We start from the raw sequence: 15690 nt of genomic DNA, 5'->3' as shown, positions 1-15690 counted from the left end.
GTCAGTTGAATGTCTGACTCTTGGTTTCAGTTCAGGTCATGATCTCACCATCATGAGATGGAGCCCTACATTAAGCTCAAAGTGGAGCTTGCTTAAGATTCTCTCTCTCTCTTTCTCTCTCTCCCTCTAACCCTCCCCACTCACACTCTGTCTCTCAAATAAATAAGTTAATTAAAAGACCTGTCTGGTTGCTCAGTAGCAAATGGAATATAAAAAGGGCAAGAATAGAAGCAGTGAGCAATACAAACTAGACACCCATTACTATGGTCTAGGCTGGAGATGATGTTGTGCTGACAGTAAAAATTAAGACAAGTAACAAATTAAGATACTTTAAGATAGAATACAGAGATCATTGATAGATAGGACAAGATAGAGTTTTGAGGTTCTTCCTTGAGCAATTGGCCAGATGGTATTAACATTCATTGAAATGTGGAAGCTAGGAGACAACAGGTTATTTTTTATTGGTTTCTCATTATTGTTGTTCCTTTACTGATGGAAAGAGAACAGAATTCTAGAATTCCATTTTTTCTTATAAAATGTGAGATATCAATAAGATCCTCCAAATAGGAATTGGACATATGATTCAGGAGCTTAGATGAGAAGTTTAGGAGTAATTAGCAGAAAGATACACTGAAAATTGGGATTATTTGACTGATATCACTTATAGAAAAAATCTGGCAGAAGCTAACTGTCAGTAGCAGAAGTAGAACCCATACAATGAGAACAACAAAAAGTTGTCAATTTGATTATGGAGGCTAAGGTCAGTCAGATTAAGGGAAGTGATGATACAGACTCTTAAATATTGGAGAACATTATGTTAGCTGCCAGAGAGGTGAGTGCAAGCATGGACAAAATCAATAAAGAGAATTATGAGGTACAAACTACCTCTTAAAAGAAGTTGCAGAGGTGAAAAATACAACATGGGGAATATAGTCAATAATATTGTAATAGTGTAGTATGTTGACAGATGGAAACTATACTTGTCATGGTGAGCACTGAGTAACGTACAGAACTGTTGAATCAATATGTTGTACACACGAAATACTTTACATCAATTATACTTCAAGAATTTTAAACAAGTAAAAACTATAACTCTCATATAAAATGAATATGCGTCAAAACTTACCTAACTCATTAACTGAAGGAGTCAGACAGATGTCATGACCAATTCAAAGGAGAAGTTAAAGAACCACAAGTTTATATAAAGTAAAGAAATGATGAAAGAAATTTACAACGGACTCCAAACTGGCTGTTTTAGGAGGAAGGGGGAGGGTTATTTCCATTGCTTTCAGTTATATAATTCCCAGTCAATATATTGCTCAAAGGCAAGAGTCAGGCCCCATAGAATCAGTCAATTACCAGAGGTTCCAGCATGGCACTAAAAGAATACCCAGAAATCTCTTTTACTATTCCAAATTCAAATTATTTCTTACATGGATAGCCAAGGGAATATGGTGTGCTGGAAGCCAACAAAAAAATTTGTTTTAATACAGAGTGAGTGGCCATCCGTGTTGAATATTGCTAAGTACATGAAAATGAAGACAGAGAAGTATCCTTTGGATATGATAACATGGAAATCATTGGTATCCATGAAATAACAATTTTAGAGAGGAATGGAGATGGAAACCAGACCCCTGGGGAGTGAATGAGAAGTTGAGAAGTAAAGACTGGAAATGTAAACAACTCTTGAGAAGTTGGATTTTTTGTTGTTCCTGTTGTTTGTTTATACTACTAAGGAAAACATTGAAATGTGGGGGAATCTGGAAGCAGACTCGTGATGAAGAAAATTTTGAGCTTTTTTTGATTATACAAAAGGATCATGGATATATTTGAATCTCAGAATGCTGTTAATATCCAAGAAAGAGGGAGAAACTGCTAAAGTAGAAATAAGAGAAAAATAAATATAAATGAAAAGTGCTTGTAAAAGTAAAATTAGTAAGAGCCAGTGTATAAGTAAAGGGTATCTCTAGCAGGAAGTAAGAGAAGGATAATACATAATGGATAGTATGTGGAACTTTTCTTTCCCAGGTAAAAAAAAAAAAAAAAAAATCCCCTGCTACGTTTATTTAAGTTCTGAGACTTTCAATATTCTACCCAATTATCAAGCTTCCTAAGACCTAGTTCCCCTGATTAGTTGGGCATTCCATTCCTGCATCACCCCATCTCCCTGTCTGAGGCTTTACATTTTATCTGTTTATGTTTCTAGTTGTCAAGATCACAAAGTTTTGGTCTAGAGACATCCACCAAATGCCAGCTCTGTAACTGTTTAAATGAATATCAGTGCTCTTTGATTTACTTTTGACTTGTGTTGATCATTCCCTCTATATTATTTACCTCTTAAAAATATCTCACTTTAAAATTTTCCTTAGCCCTAAAGTCTTTATGTCTCCATGCCTAGAATCACTGGCCTCTGATGTAGCTCCTGTGTTGATTTGTCAGGCATCCTTCCCTAAAGACTGCCATAGATTCTGTCCCGAGATTTCTTTATTAAATGGTTATGAACATTTAATAGTAGCTTAAATTTAAAGAATTAAGAAGACTATATAATCTAACCAGAAATATCCAGCTTTTTGGAATCCTTAATAAAATTGTGAATGTCTATTCATCAATTTTAAAATCACATTTCTAGCTGGTAAGTTTGCACTAGATAATATGAAGCAACTGGGGGGGGTATATTTTATGTATTTCTAAATCTTCACTCACACAGGTCAGTAAATATATTCTATAAGGAAGAAAAGAAAACATTGGTTAATCTGGTGCCTCAGTTCAGTGAAGGTCTTTAAAAGAGTTTCCGATATATTTTATCCTTCCAAAGGGCTATTATTTACCTTTCCCCATGGCAGCCATAAGCCAATGTTAGTACAAGGTTTGTATTAAGCTTAAGTTATAAGATTACTATTATTATTCCCAGAATAGGTTTAAATAGAAAGAACATTTGAAGTCAGATCTTAAGTCATATAGAACCAGGCTTGAACCACGATATCATGGTTACTTATTTGTTAGGAGATCTCAGGCCATACAATATCCCTGACCTTCATCTTTATGTGTGAAATCAGGATAATAGAGATAATAAGCCATTCCCATAGGGATGAGGAGATTAAATAAGATATTTATAAGTAGTCCCAGTGACTGGTATATACTAGATGATGGATAAATGTTGGTTCCTTCCCTACCATTCAAAATGACAAAACAGATACAAAGAAGATAAAGTACTCAGCATCTCATAAACAGTTCACTAAAGGGACCAAATCAGGTTCCTTTGTTTTCATTCATAATATCAACCAATTAATCAGTTGAAACATGAAAAGTTCAGTCAACCAATCTATTGCTGTTTCTAAATATTAACACGACTGGTTACACATAATAATAACAGCTCCTTGTTAAGGACATTAGCCCACCCCTAACTCCAGTTAGCTCTCCAGAAATAGAAATTATCTGGGGACCAGACATAGATGGATTGATGTTTATACAAAGCCAGTAGTGAAATTGAGTGGTCTCTGTGATGATAAGTCAGTAGCGCCATCTATGTGTGAGAAGAATAACATATGTTCCTCTGAGACCTCTTTTTCAATGAAATGACTGGTTGTTTCACTAATACAGAGGGGAAACAGAGCTACAGTCTACTGCTCAGGTTCTGAGCTGTCGGGCTTCTGTACAGTGCCTGGCTGATTTTTTTAACTTCAGTTTTCTAAGCCAGTGGTTTAGGCTAGAGATATGGATAGTTAGACTGGGCAGATAGGACAAGTCATTGAAAACACTTACACCATACTAACATTTTATGATTAGAGAACAAAATTTGGGGATATTGGTTGGCATAGGCAAATATTCATACTCTACCTAAAATACTAGTAAATAATACCCACATAAAAAGAAAAATCTAAATATTTCTAAATATTTTCATTTTATATTGTATAGGAAGGAGCTTTAACATGCATTATCTTTTGAGCCTCACAATAACAATAAGAAATAAGGAAGAACACGAATTGACATACATCCTATTTTGTGAGAAGCAAAACTACCTCTAATTATACTTAAATTAAAACAGCAAAAATACTAAGATGCCTCCCAGTTAAAGGGATAATTAGGTAATATTATTAGCAATTAAATTACTTTATATTTATCATTTTCATTTCTTGAAGTAACTTTTAGGCTTCTTTTAAAAATTATAAACTATAGCTAAACTCATGTTTTTAAAAAATATTTTTCAGAACATATATTTATTGATATTTGGAAATAAATGAAACTTTATTTCATTTGATCATTTTCAAGCATTAATTTTTAGTATGAATACAATAATAAATACAGCTATTCTCATTACATATAATTATACCCTATTTTTTATATACTGATATCTCAAAGACAAACACTTAATCCACTAAATTTAAGACTAAAATAATGTTTGAGAATCCCTTATTAGCCATTTGAGAAGGAGAGAACAAAATCACCTCTGGGAGATGAAGCTTTACCTTCAGTCTCCTTACTTCATAACTTCCTACAATTAGCATAGCTCATAAGGTCACTTGACATTTCCTTTGGCATTGGCTAAAACATGAAGTCTTTCCAATGTTATATAGTAGAACTGTAACATATTTAATTTGAGGGAATTTAAAGAAGGAGAAAAAATACTACGGTTCTTTAAAAATCTAGCAAAGATTTTTGTGTTCTTTTAAACAACACATGGATCTCCCATGACAAAATCTTTTTAGCTTGTAAGTGTAATAATAACTTTTTTCCCCATCAGTACATTTAAATAGAAAAGGTGGAAGAGTGAAGGAATGTGGGGTGAGGACGCTAGCAATTATTAAGTGTCTGTCTATGATTTTCCCGGTGCTTTATACATAGTATCTCATTTAATCCTCTCAGCAGTCATTTAAGAGAGCATTAAAATTTCCATCTTACAGGTGAAGAAACTGAGGTGTAAACAGGTTAGATACCTTCCTGCAGGTTAATACAATTAGCCGGCAGACTCAACATCTGCATTCCAGCTTGTCCAATTTAAACACTTATGTTCACTATATTACCCTACACAGTATATATTTAAGAGCAAAGAATTAATATCAAAACATTGACGCTAATTTAAAAAGTCAAGCACAAAAGAATACATCATGTACAATTCTTTTTAAAAAGCATTCAAAAAACAGGAAAAACTAGTCTATGGTATCAGACATTAGGACAGTGGTTACCTTTCGAGGATAGGACTAGGTGAGGGTACAATTGGGGTACAGATATGTTACTTCTTAATTTCTGTACTAATAGTGCATAAATGTTCATTTTCTGATAATTCACCAAGCTGTACACTCATGATTTCTGCACTTTCTTTTTGTATATTGCACTTCAAATTAAAAAATAGACATATTCATTTTTCAGTTGGATGAGACATCTATGCCATGACATTTAGGCTTGAATTGATTCCATTAAAATGCTTCTCTTTCGCTTATATAACACCCGAATATCTTGAACTCCAAGAGATAGGCAGAACATCTTTCCAAAATGACTTTCATCTGAGACCTCTGTATTTGTCTCTGATCCCATCAAATCCTTAGAGGTCACAGGTAAATACTTGTAAATAAAAATACGAACACTTTATATACTGCCAGCCACATCAAAAGTGACTCAGATCAAGCACTGGCTCCTGTCTTGAAGATGATGTATTTTTCACTCTTCCTGGATCAGGCTGCTTGGCCGAGTCATACCTAGAAAATAAACTCTAATACTGCCTTTTATTTCTACGTTCAATATAAATATTGTAATAGAAAACATTCAAATAGATTTAAGTCAAGAAATTCTCCTATTCACTACTTATTTCTGAACTGAAGAGTTCTAGGACCTAAAGTATTTGTATGAGTAGCAGTTTTCATATAATGGACCATTTATAATCTTGGTATTGAAAGAAAAGGAAGGGGAAAGGGAAGGAAGGAAATAAGAAGTTAGGAGTGAGTTCTGAGTTCACAGTTGGATCTTGAAGTTTCTTGACTATGGAATTTTTCTTCTTTTGTTCATATTTTAGATCTAATATTTATACATCATAAATATTACAAATTTCAAGTCAGAAGATAAAGCATTCTACAAATGTTTCAATAAGACAGTTTGGGATACGATTTTAAAATGAGAACATTAAAAGTTATTATCTGTTCACTCAATTAATACTACATTTGAGTTACTTGTATTAGAAGGACCTCACACAGTTGAATTTTAAGTTAAATTCAGATCCCCTAACTGTTGTATGATAAGATCCTCAAAAAGTACAACGTGACTCAGCCTGCAACTGAAATGACAAGATGCCTGCCACTTATTAGCCAGTGCAATGAAAGGCAATAGAAATCACCTTATTTTTATCAGTGGTTTTAAACTTTCCTGCCTATTAGAACTACTTGGCTTTTTTTTTTTTTTTTTTTTTGTACCAATGCTCTAGATTCTCCCTTTTACCAATTAAATCAGGTTTGTGGCAGAGTGTAGGAGGTGGCTGAGCATTTGAAGTTTTTTAAGAAATACCCCCTGGTGATTCTAATATGCACCCAGGTTTGAAAAGCAATTGGCCGGATACTTCCCAAAGTTAGAAGAAGTTGGTAAGACTTTTGGATGAATTTCAAGACAAAATGTTTAACTTCCAGCAATAGGTATTCAGTGTAACAAGTGTGTGTATTTCAACTATGATGACTAAAAATCAGAGAAACTCAGAAACATAGACAATTTTGTTTTTCTTTTAGAATTCTCTGTATCTGAAATTAACTCTCAAGACCCCATTTGTGTTGGTAGCAAAAATGTTAAATTACATAATAATACCTCGGTGGTTTCAGGTAAATTCACTTTCAGCCAATGGTTTGAAAAGCCAGCTGACAGTTTATTTTCTCAACTTCCTTATAATCTTTCTCTCCCTCCTCCATTCCTGGCCCTTCTGCTTATTCTCAAGCAGAGAGAGGGATGAGGAAGAACCTTTTTAAAAATTGAATATGGGGATCCCTGGGTGGCTCAGCAGTTTAGTGCCGCCTTTGGCCCTGGGCCTGACCCTGGAGACCCGGGATCGAGTTCCGTGTCAGGCTTCCTGCATGGAGCCTGCTTCTCCCTCTGCCTATGTCTCTGCCTCTCTCTCTCTCTCTCTCTCTCTCTCTCTCTCTCTGTCTCTCATAAATAAATACAATCTTTAAGAAAAATAAAAAATATAAATTGAATATGCATTTATTGTAAAGAGATCGCAGGTTATTGTGGTTTTGCTCAGGTCTACTATAGGTCTAGCTCCTTAAACTTCTGTAATCTGTTTTCTCAGTGGGAGTGATATCTAATGCTGGCTCTATTAGGTGGCACACTGGGGACTACGTAGGTGTCCATTAGGCCTCTGCACTGCTTCTTGGTACAAGTAATTTCCTGAAGACCAAGTGCACTCTGCATCAGAGAGAACCTAGCTCAGAGTGCATAGCTCAGCCCTCTTGAGGGGTAAATGTTCCCTTCACTGAGTCAGTGAATTTGCTCCTTGTGATAATTAATTTTACATCTCAACTTGACTAGGCTACAGGGCACAGTTATTTAGTCAAATGCCAGTTTACAGGTTGCTGTGAAAGTATTTTTTAGATGGGATTAACATTTAAATCAGACTTCGAATAAAGCAGGTTACTTTGGATAATGTAGGTCAGCCTCATCCAATCAGTTTAAAGCCTTAAAAGCAAAGACCGAGGTTTCCCAAAGAAGCAGCAATTCTGCCACAAGACTGCAACATCAACCTTTACCTGAATTTCTAGCCTGCTGGCCTGCATTACAAATTTTAGACTTACCAGCCCCCATAATCACATGAGCCAATTCCTTAAAATAAACTTCCCCATGTATGTAATCTCCTATTGGTTCTGTCTGTCTGGAAAACTCTGATTAATATACCCCTAAGATTCTTTGTGTTCTACTACGTCAGCCTATAGGAAAGAAACATTCCAACATTTCTAATCTTTATGCAATGCAAGGTGTTTGCTTGCTTTCTCTTTTACTGCCCTTTCATTGGGTCACTCTTGGTATTTCTCTGTCATGGGGTGATGCTCAACTGCTGGGCTTCCATCTATCAGAAGTCAAGGCAAAACAGTGTCATACATGTCTATCTCTCCAGTTCCCCTGGGGTGGGGGGCGTAAGGAACAGGGAAAATCCAATTGTATTGCTACCTGTTCTCTGCACCTGAATTACTTTGGGTAGCAGAAACCCTTACTGTCTTCACTTCAGTTTCTTTACCCTTCTCTGACCCCTCAGCCTCTGTCAAAATGCAAAAAAGCAGAATTGGTATAGGTTGGATGACCAACTGTCCCATTTGCCTGGGACTTCCCTAATTTTAGCACTGAAATCCTGGTCCTAGGCAAACTGGAATGGTTGGCCACACTAGAGAGGAGATCAAGTCACCCTATCAGATTGCCTCATTTTAATATTACTTTGAAAACTTCTCCACCTATCACCCATTTTTAATCTCAGATGTCAACAATCTGGCAGATTTAGATTCTAGTTGACTCTATCAGAGGAAAACTTCATGTCTCCACTCTGAATTGAGGGAAGGATTGTTGTAGAAGAAGCTTACATATTATAAAATATCTCAGAGTAGTACTCTGCCACAAATTAATGCTTCATATATTAACCTAAGAGAGTACTTTCATACCTCCCAAACAATTTATTAATCCTCAGGAATAATTAATCTGGCATGGATTACGAAAGAAGGCAAAGACTACGGCACTAGCAGAGTCTTTTTTAGAATAAATAAAGGTATATTTATAATAAAATTGTTGCATATATTTAATATAAAATTCCTACACTGAGGATATATTTTATAATAAATAATATCTTGGAACCTGGGAAATTTCTTATTATTTTTATTGATTTAGTAAAAACAACGTAGAAATGGCACTACAGTCCACAAAGTTCTTCAGTCACATCCAAGACATGTGAGCAAATGGACAGAGATTGTTAAGAACAGAAGAATGAGAGTCCAGATAAACATGGGTGACCTTTCAACTGTCACTGAGTACACAAGGTAGCAAGCTCAGGGAAATTAGCTAACAAAGGCAGCAGTAGATCCTGTAGATACAGAAAGGCAACTGAAACTCAGATGGTACAAGAAGCCTTGGTTTCAGTGGTATTGTGTAGGCTATAACCAGTTAGTCCTAGTTCTAAAGGCAAATTCTGCCCCTAATTACACAGGGGTGGGACAGGAAAGCTAAAACACAGGTGCTATGACTAACATCTTGCTAACATGCCCCTGCACTGAAGAGATTTCCAAAATTAAAGTGAGAGCAAACTGTGGCAAATGAAAATATGCCACATAGCTAATATCTTTCCAAAGATCTACATTTATAGTTGCATTATACATATTCATTCAAGTGTTTACTAGGCTTCCAGCAAATTAAAAAATATTATTCTGGGATCCCTGGGGGGGCGCAGCGGTTTAGCGCCTGCCTTTGGCCCAGGGCACGATCCTGGAGACTGGGGTCGAGTCCCACGTCGGGCTCCCGGTGCATGGAGCCTGCTTCTCCCTCTGCCTATGTCTCTGCCTCTCTCTCTCTCTCTCTGTGTGTGTGTGACTATCATAAATAAATAAATAAATAAATAAATAAATTTGAAAAAAAATAAAAAATAAAAAAAATATTATTCTGATTTACATGTAGTTTATTGTCTGAGATCTGAGAATTGTGGGAAAAACAAATTCTTACCTTTTTAATAGAAAATGATTTTTTTAAAAAAGATTTTATGTATTTGAGAGATAGAGGGAGGGAGAGAAAGAGCACAGCAGGGGGAAGGGAGGAGGGAAAGGGAGAAGCAGACTCCTCACTGAGTGGGAAGCCCAATGCAGGGCTCTATCCCAGGATCCTGGAATCACAACCTGAGCCAAAGGCAGATACTTAACTGACTATGCCACACAGATGCTCAAATTCTTCTTTTTATTGCAATTCACTTTTCAAAAACTCCACAACTACCTGTGCTACCTTGGCTAAGGTTTTATTATGAAATAGATTGACCAGGAGCAAACGCTTCAGAGTAAATGTCAAGGTGTAATTTGGGAAAGATATTATATTGCTAATAATCAAGGCTTGCCATTTTAGACAGCAAATACAAATATATACACACACACACACACACACACACACACATATATGAGCCAAAAGATATAGAGTTCACAGAATAAATTATAGGGAAATACAATGTGTATCTTGGATTTAATATGGATGGCATTTACATCTTATTGACTCATAAAGGTTAAAGAAAACTGAACTTCATTGTCAATGATTTTTTTTCTTTGTTGGGAAAGCTTCTATAATAAAGTGACAAGGCTTTATTTTATTTATCCTTCTTAATAATTTTTAAAGTGCTCAGTGCATACTGAAATAGGCTACTCATCCCCATCTACACTTGAAATTTTTATTAATAGCATATGGGTCAAAAATTTTTTGGTGAGGAGGAAAATTGTAATTATTGAAATTTATTTTAAAAAACAGTCAAATTTGTTTTAATAATTTACGTTTATACCAATAGGCATAGTAGTACATAAATGCATTGATTTATCACTTTTATTATTTTCTGCTGAGTACCCACCAAGAAACAGATTAAATTGATAAATAATAGCATCTTTTCACTATTTTCCTTTTGAAGTTTTATGCACAAACAAGAGGATTCAGCTTGTTTCACAAGAAATTTATTTCCACTTGGGCATGAAATTTTTATAGAAGTATGTTATTCAAGTAAAAGACAAGTTCTGGGCATAAAAGGAAAGGAGTTTACAGCATTTGTGAATCTCAACTTCCCATAGTTAAATTCTTAGGACTGCTTGGAAAAATATCCAGTTGCCTATTTTCCTGATGGCATCTGATGATCCTTGCAACTCACCAAGATTATTGCAGAAACTTCCTATGCAGTCTTAATGCCTCCAATGTTTTTCTTGAGCAAATTTTTTTTCCTGAATACTGTTGGAGATTTTAATCTGTCTAAAAAAACCTCTGATCATGTCACTATCCTATTCAAAACTCATTAATGTCCCTATCAATTAGAGAATTAAGGATCCATTTGTCTCCTGGTCAAAGCCTTCCAAAGGAAACCCAGCCCTCTGCTCCAGTTTCATCCTACCCTCTACAGAAAGTGTCTCAACCAAACCCATCCACTCATTCTTTTATACTATTCCCTGGACATTTCCACTTTGCTTATCCATCAGAAAATGTATTCTTCCTTATATAGTCAAAGTCTTTTCAATCTTTCAAATTCCATTGAAAATGCTACCCTAGCTAGCTTCCCTCTATAACCTCTTGGCACTTTTTTGCCCTGATGCCACTTAACACATCCACCTGTATCATCTTTAGTTAATAATAACAAAATATGGCCCTAGTACTTTAGAAGCTCTTAGAGGGAATTGCATCTTTTTTTTTTTTTTAAGATTTTGTTTATTTATTCAGGAGAGACACAGAGAGAGAGACAGAAACAAAGCCAGAGGAAGAAGCAGGATCCCTGTGAATAGCCTGATGCGGGACTCCATCCCAGGACCCCAGGATCACCACCTGAGTTAAAGGCAGACACCCAACCACTGAGCCACCCAGGTGCCCCGAGAAGGAACTGTATCTTAATGGTAATTCTTTCACCATTAGCACCGAGTACAATCTAGGCACGTGGAAGTTTTCTAAAAACATTTGCTTATGTGATTTGCTTGTTTGTTTGTTTATCCTATCTGAGGAAAGTGTTACATCATAATAATGCTACTCCATGTACCTCATCACAACTCTGATAAAATGTGAATGCTTATGCTTCATATTATACTCATATCCTTCATATGGGCTCAATATAGACTAAAATACCATCATTTTAGATCAGATAGTTTTCTCTCTGTTGCCATCTAATTTAGATCCTTGAGTCACATAATATAAAACCTGCAAGCCACATATTCTTAGTTCTACGTTAGGACTTCCTCCTGTATTTCTTGGGCTTACAAAATTTCTCAGGTAAATTATTATGAACAATTAAGACCACATTTAAATTACAGCTTAAAATGGGGCACCTGGGTGGCTCAAACTATTAAGCTTCTGACTCTTGATTTTGGCTCAGGTCACGATCTCAGGGTCTTGAGATGGAGCCCTGTATTGGGCTCCATGCTGGGTGTAAAGCCAATTTGATTCTCTCTCTCCCTTTCTCCCTCTGCCTACCTCCCCCCCCCCCCACTCATGTGTGATCTCTCTCCCTTTCTCTCTCTCTCTCAAAAAAATTTGCAGCTTAGGGATGTCTGGGTGGCTCAGTGGTTGGGCAGCTGCCTTCAGCTCAAGTTGAGATCCTGGTATCTGGGATCGAGTCCCGCATCTGCGGTTCCTGCGAAGAACTTGCGTCTCCCTCTCCCTCTGCCTATGTCTCTGCCTCTCTCTCTCTCTGTGTGTCTGTCATGAATAAATGAATAAATCTTTTAAAAAAAATTACAGCTTAAACTAATTTGAAAAGTAATACCAAATGTCAGCATACAATAGGGCTGAATATATAAAGATTATGAAGTAGGATACTTCATAAAAAGACAATTCCCTAAAATGTTAGAAGATTTTTGTACAATTAAATATATAATTTTGGAAAGAATTTTGTCCCTCATACACATATGGCATGTGCTGAGAGATGTTTGCTTCTCTGAAAAAATAAGAATATATGCTTCTATTTTTTCATAAGACTTAAATTAGAGAAAATGTAAAGTCTCAAATTTATTATCAAATCTTTACTTCAGTTGACATTAAACCTGTTTCCTTAAACTGCCTACATATCATATAAAAATAATCTTGGTGGGATTATGGAGTCAACAAGGCTGCCCTGGATATCAGTTTGGGAAACTTAAGTATTTACCACTTAAAAGAACAGTAGCTTTGTTTGTGCTCAAATGTAGCAGATCAAAACACCAGCAAGTCAAATTGCAGACTATTTCCATTAACTTTTGTAGATATAATATTCTTCAGAAATTTACCTTATTGCATGTAGTAAAATCCCGAGAAAAAAATGGACATTTTCAAAATTGTTTCTCTCACTTAAAAAACACCCACATGGTAGTAAGAAGTCACTAAATCTTTCACAAAATGCTACCTGATGTTCTTTAAAATACCTAGCAGCATTGGACATTCATTTTGGTTAACCATTATAGTCATTTTTTGCATTTTTGTATCTTTTTCCAAAGGGGGAGAAATATGGCCCTATATAAACCTAATGCCAAGAAAAATGTAAGCTAGTATTCATTAAAATACCCACTCTTCGCCAAAGCTAAATTCTGCCTCGGAATTGTGAGGGCAACGCCCGTCACAATGCCTTTGATGCCACAGCAAATTGTTTCAACCATCTTCATGCTATTTAAAGTGTGGAAAAAATACAGACAATCTTCTGGAATGCATTCATTACCTTGAAAGTGCTTGACATGCTGGTCATGCTGAAATGAATATGATTGTAGCTTTTGTGGTACAAAACACTTTCACCTCATTATAGTCTCAAGGCAATTTATGATATAATCCCATTTTCACTTACAATTGCTTTCAAAACTCTCCATTGAGAAACTTTCATACGACGTAATGGACTTAAGTTTACCTTTTATATTTAAAGAATGAAAAAAAACACCTTTTAACAAGAAACAAATGCCTTAAGGATTTCAGAGATTAGTTACCTATAAGATTGAAGATTTCAGACTACAGTGGTCATTCCAATGATCAGAATCACACCTATGGAGCACAAGGAGAAGAAAAAAAACAAAATAAATTATGAGTTCATCAATGTTAATATTCAATTAACATCTGGCTTGGTATAATGAAATTTGGGAGCAAGTTGTAAAAGAAAGATATTTTAATTATATATAAAGGATCTCTGCTGTCCTTGTACTATATTACTTGTCACAAATAATGAAGTTCATTTTCTTGCCAGTGTAAATGTTATTCATTAGTATAGGGAAGTATGCTTGGAGAACATTAGCAACCTAGAGAACTTAAAATTTATATATTATAAAAACTTAAGAATACAATATTTAAACTAATAGTATTCAAAGCTCATCGACAAATGAGGTTAACACTAGAACAAATAAGTTTAAGAGATTCCCTACTGATAGGAAAATTTACTACTCTTTCCCCACACTACCATGCCATCGTCTTCCAGGAAGTGAGTCCCCCATATCCTACCAGATGACACTAAACCTCAGTGTGACCTGCAGTGCCTGACCCTGCCCAGGCCCTTCTATATCTACTTTCCCTCACCACCCTCCCAACCTTTTTCTGCCTTCACTCATGATAGTACATCTGTCCAAATTACCCTTCTCTGCATATCTTCTGACTGCCTATGATCACAAACTCCTCTTATAGACTCAGCTTAAGTATTACCATTTTCTTTCAAGTCTTTCCGGTACCCCACACACTCTGAGAAGGATTTGCCCCTCTTTCATGTGGGCCATTTAGCATAATACCTATAAACACTTGAGTGGATATACCAATTTGTATTACATCCATCAGCAATCCCCATTAGGTCTACTTTTAAAACATATCTTAAATGACCCACTTCTTTTCATCTCTTTTACTACCCTTCATTTCAATCCATGCCAACATCATTTCTGGTCTTGTTTATTACAATACTCTCCTAACTTATATCCATTCTTTCACCATGGCACCATCCACTCCTTTCCAACCCATACTTGATGCTGAGTGATCTTTTTAAAAATGTCATCAGATTAGATCAATAACCCACTTTAACTCCTTTAATATGTTCCTTTAATATGCTTTATAAATCAAACCTAAATTCCCTCCATGGCCTGCAAGGACCTATATGATCTGGTTCCTCCTGCCTCTCCAGCCTCATCTCAGATCACCATCCCCAACCCCAAGATCTCATCATTCTCCAACAATACTGAAATTATTATGCTCCTCAAATACTCTGAATTACCCTGGTTATTCCTCTATAACTTATCTCAGCTCCCATGTGGCATTCCCATTGTCATTCCTCAGGTCTCTGCTTACTATCACCTGCCAAAGAGTACCTTATAATTTATACAAAGTAGTCTCTCCTCAGTTACTCTGGATCACATTACTCCATTCTTCCATATATAGGAAATACTATGTATTGATTTGTTTACTTGCTCATTCTCTGTCTTCTTCTCTAGAACATGCCTAGAACATGAAGGCTTCATGAGGGAAGACTCTTGTCTGGCTAGATGCTGCTATAGGATATCCTCCAGTCCCAGCTCACTGACCTATGATGGATGCTCCTTAAATATTTGTTTAATTAGTTAATTGCCTAAGCTTCTCTCCCTGTTACACTATAAACTTATTGAAAGTGAGTGTCATGCTTTATTTATCTTTGTAATCCAGAAACTAGAAGAGAGCTTGGTATAAGATAAATTGTCCACAAATGATTGTGGAATAAATGAATAAATACATTCAAATTTTTGATTAATGTCTTTATATCTACAAAATGTATAAATCCAATCCTAGAACAGTGTCTAGACCCTCGAAAGTATTTAATAAAAAGCATTGAATGAATGGGCAGAGTATGCACACAGATAACTTATTTCTCTTGCTGCTCTCGTATCTTAAAACATCCAAAATAAACTGAGACTTAAAAACTCATTATCTAAATAACAAATCTGAATGTGTTAAGGCTTAGAGTTCTGGTTTTGTGCTTATAGTCATAGCTTCTCATTCAAAGTCCAGTGTCTTTCAGGTGTTTGTGTTTACTCTTCTTCCCAATTATAGCAAAAT

The 15690-nt window shown here is 35.7% G+C and overlaps 1 long non-coding RNA gene across 1 annotated transcript in view; it reads right to left on the bottom strand.

Moving 5' to 3' along the window:
* The window catches only part of LOC140595363 (uncharacterized), a 484426-nt gene that overhangs the window by 297522 nt on the left and 171214 nt on the right, over window positions 1-15690 (bottom strand). Inside the window, exon 2 of the long non-coding RNA XR_011996929.1 lies at window positions 13617-13671. This is a non-coding gene — a long non-coding RNA (uncharacterized lncRNA). The remainder of the gene's footprint in view (window positions 1-13616; window positions 13672-15690) is intronic.

This window comes from Vulpes vulpes, chromosome 1 (genome assembly GCF_048418805.1).
Source record: "Vulpes vulpes isolate BD-2025 chromosome 1, VulVul3, whole genome shotgun sequence".
In the NCBI taxonomy this organism is placed as follows: Eukaryota; Metazoa; Chordata; class Mammalia; order Carnivora; family Canidae; genus Vulpes; species Vulpes vulpes.
Note: the sequence above shows the minus strand (reverse complement) of the source record. Positions and strands in the feature narration are given on the sequence as shown.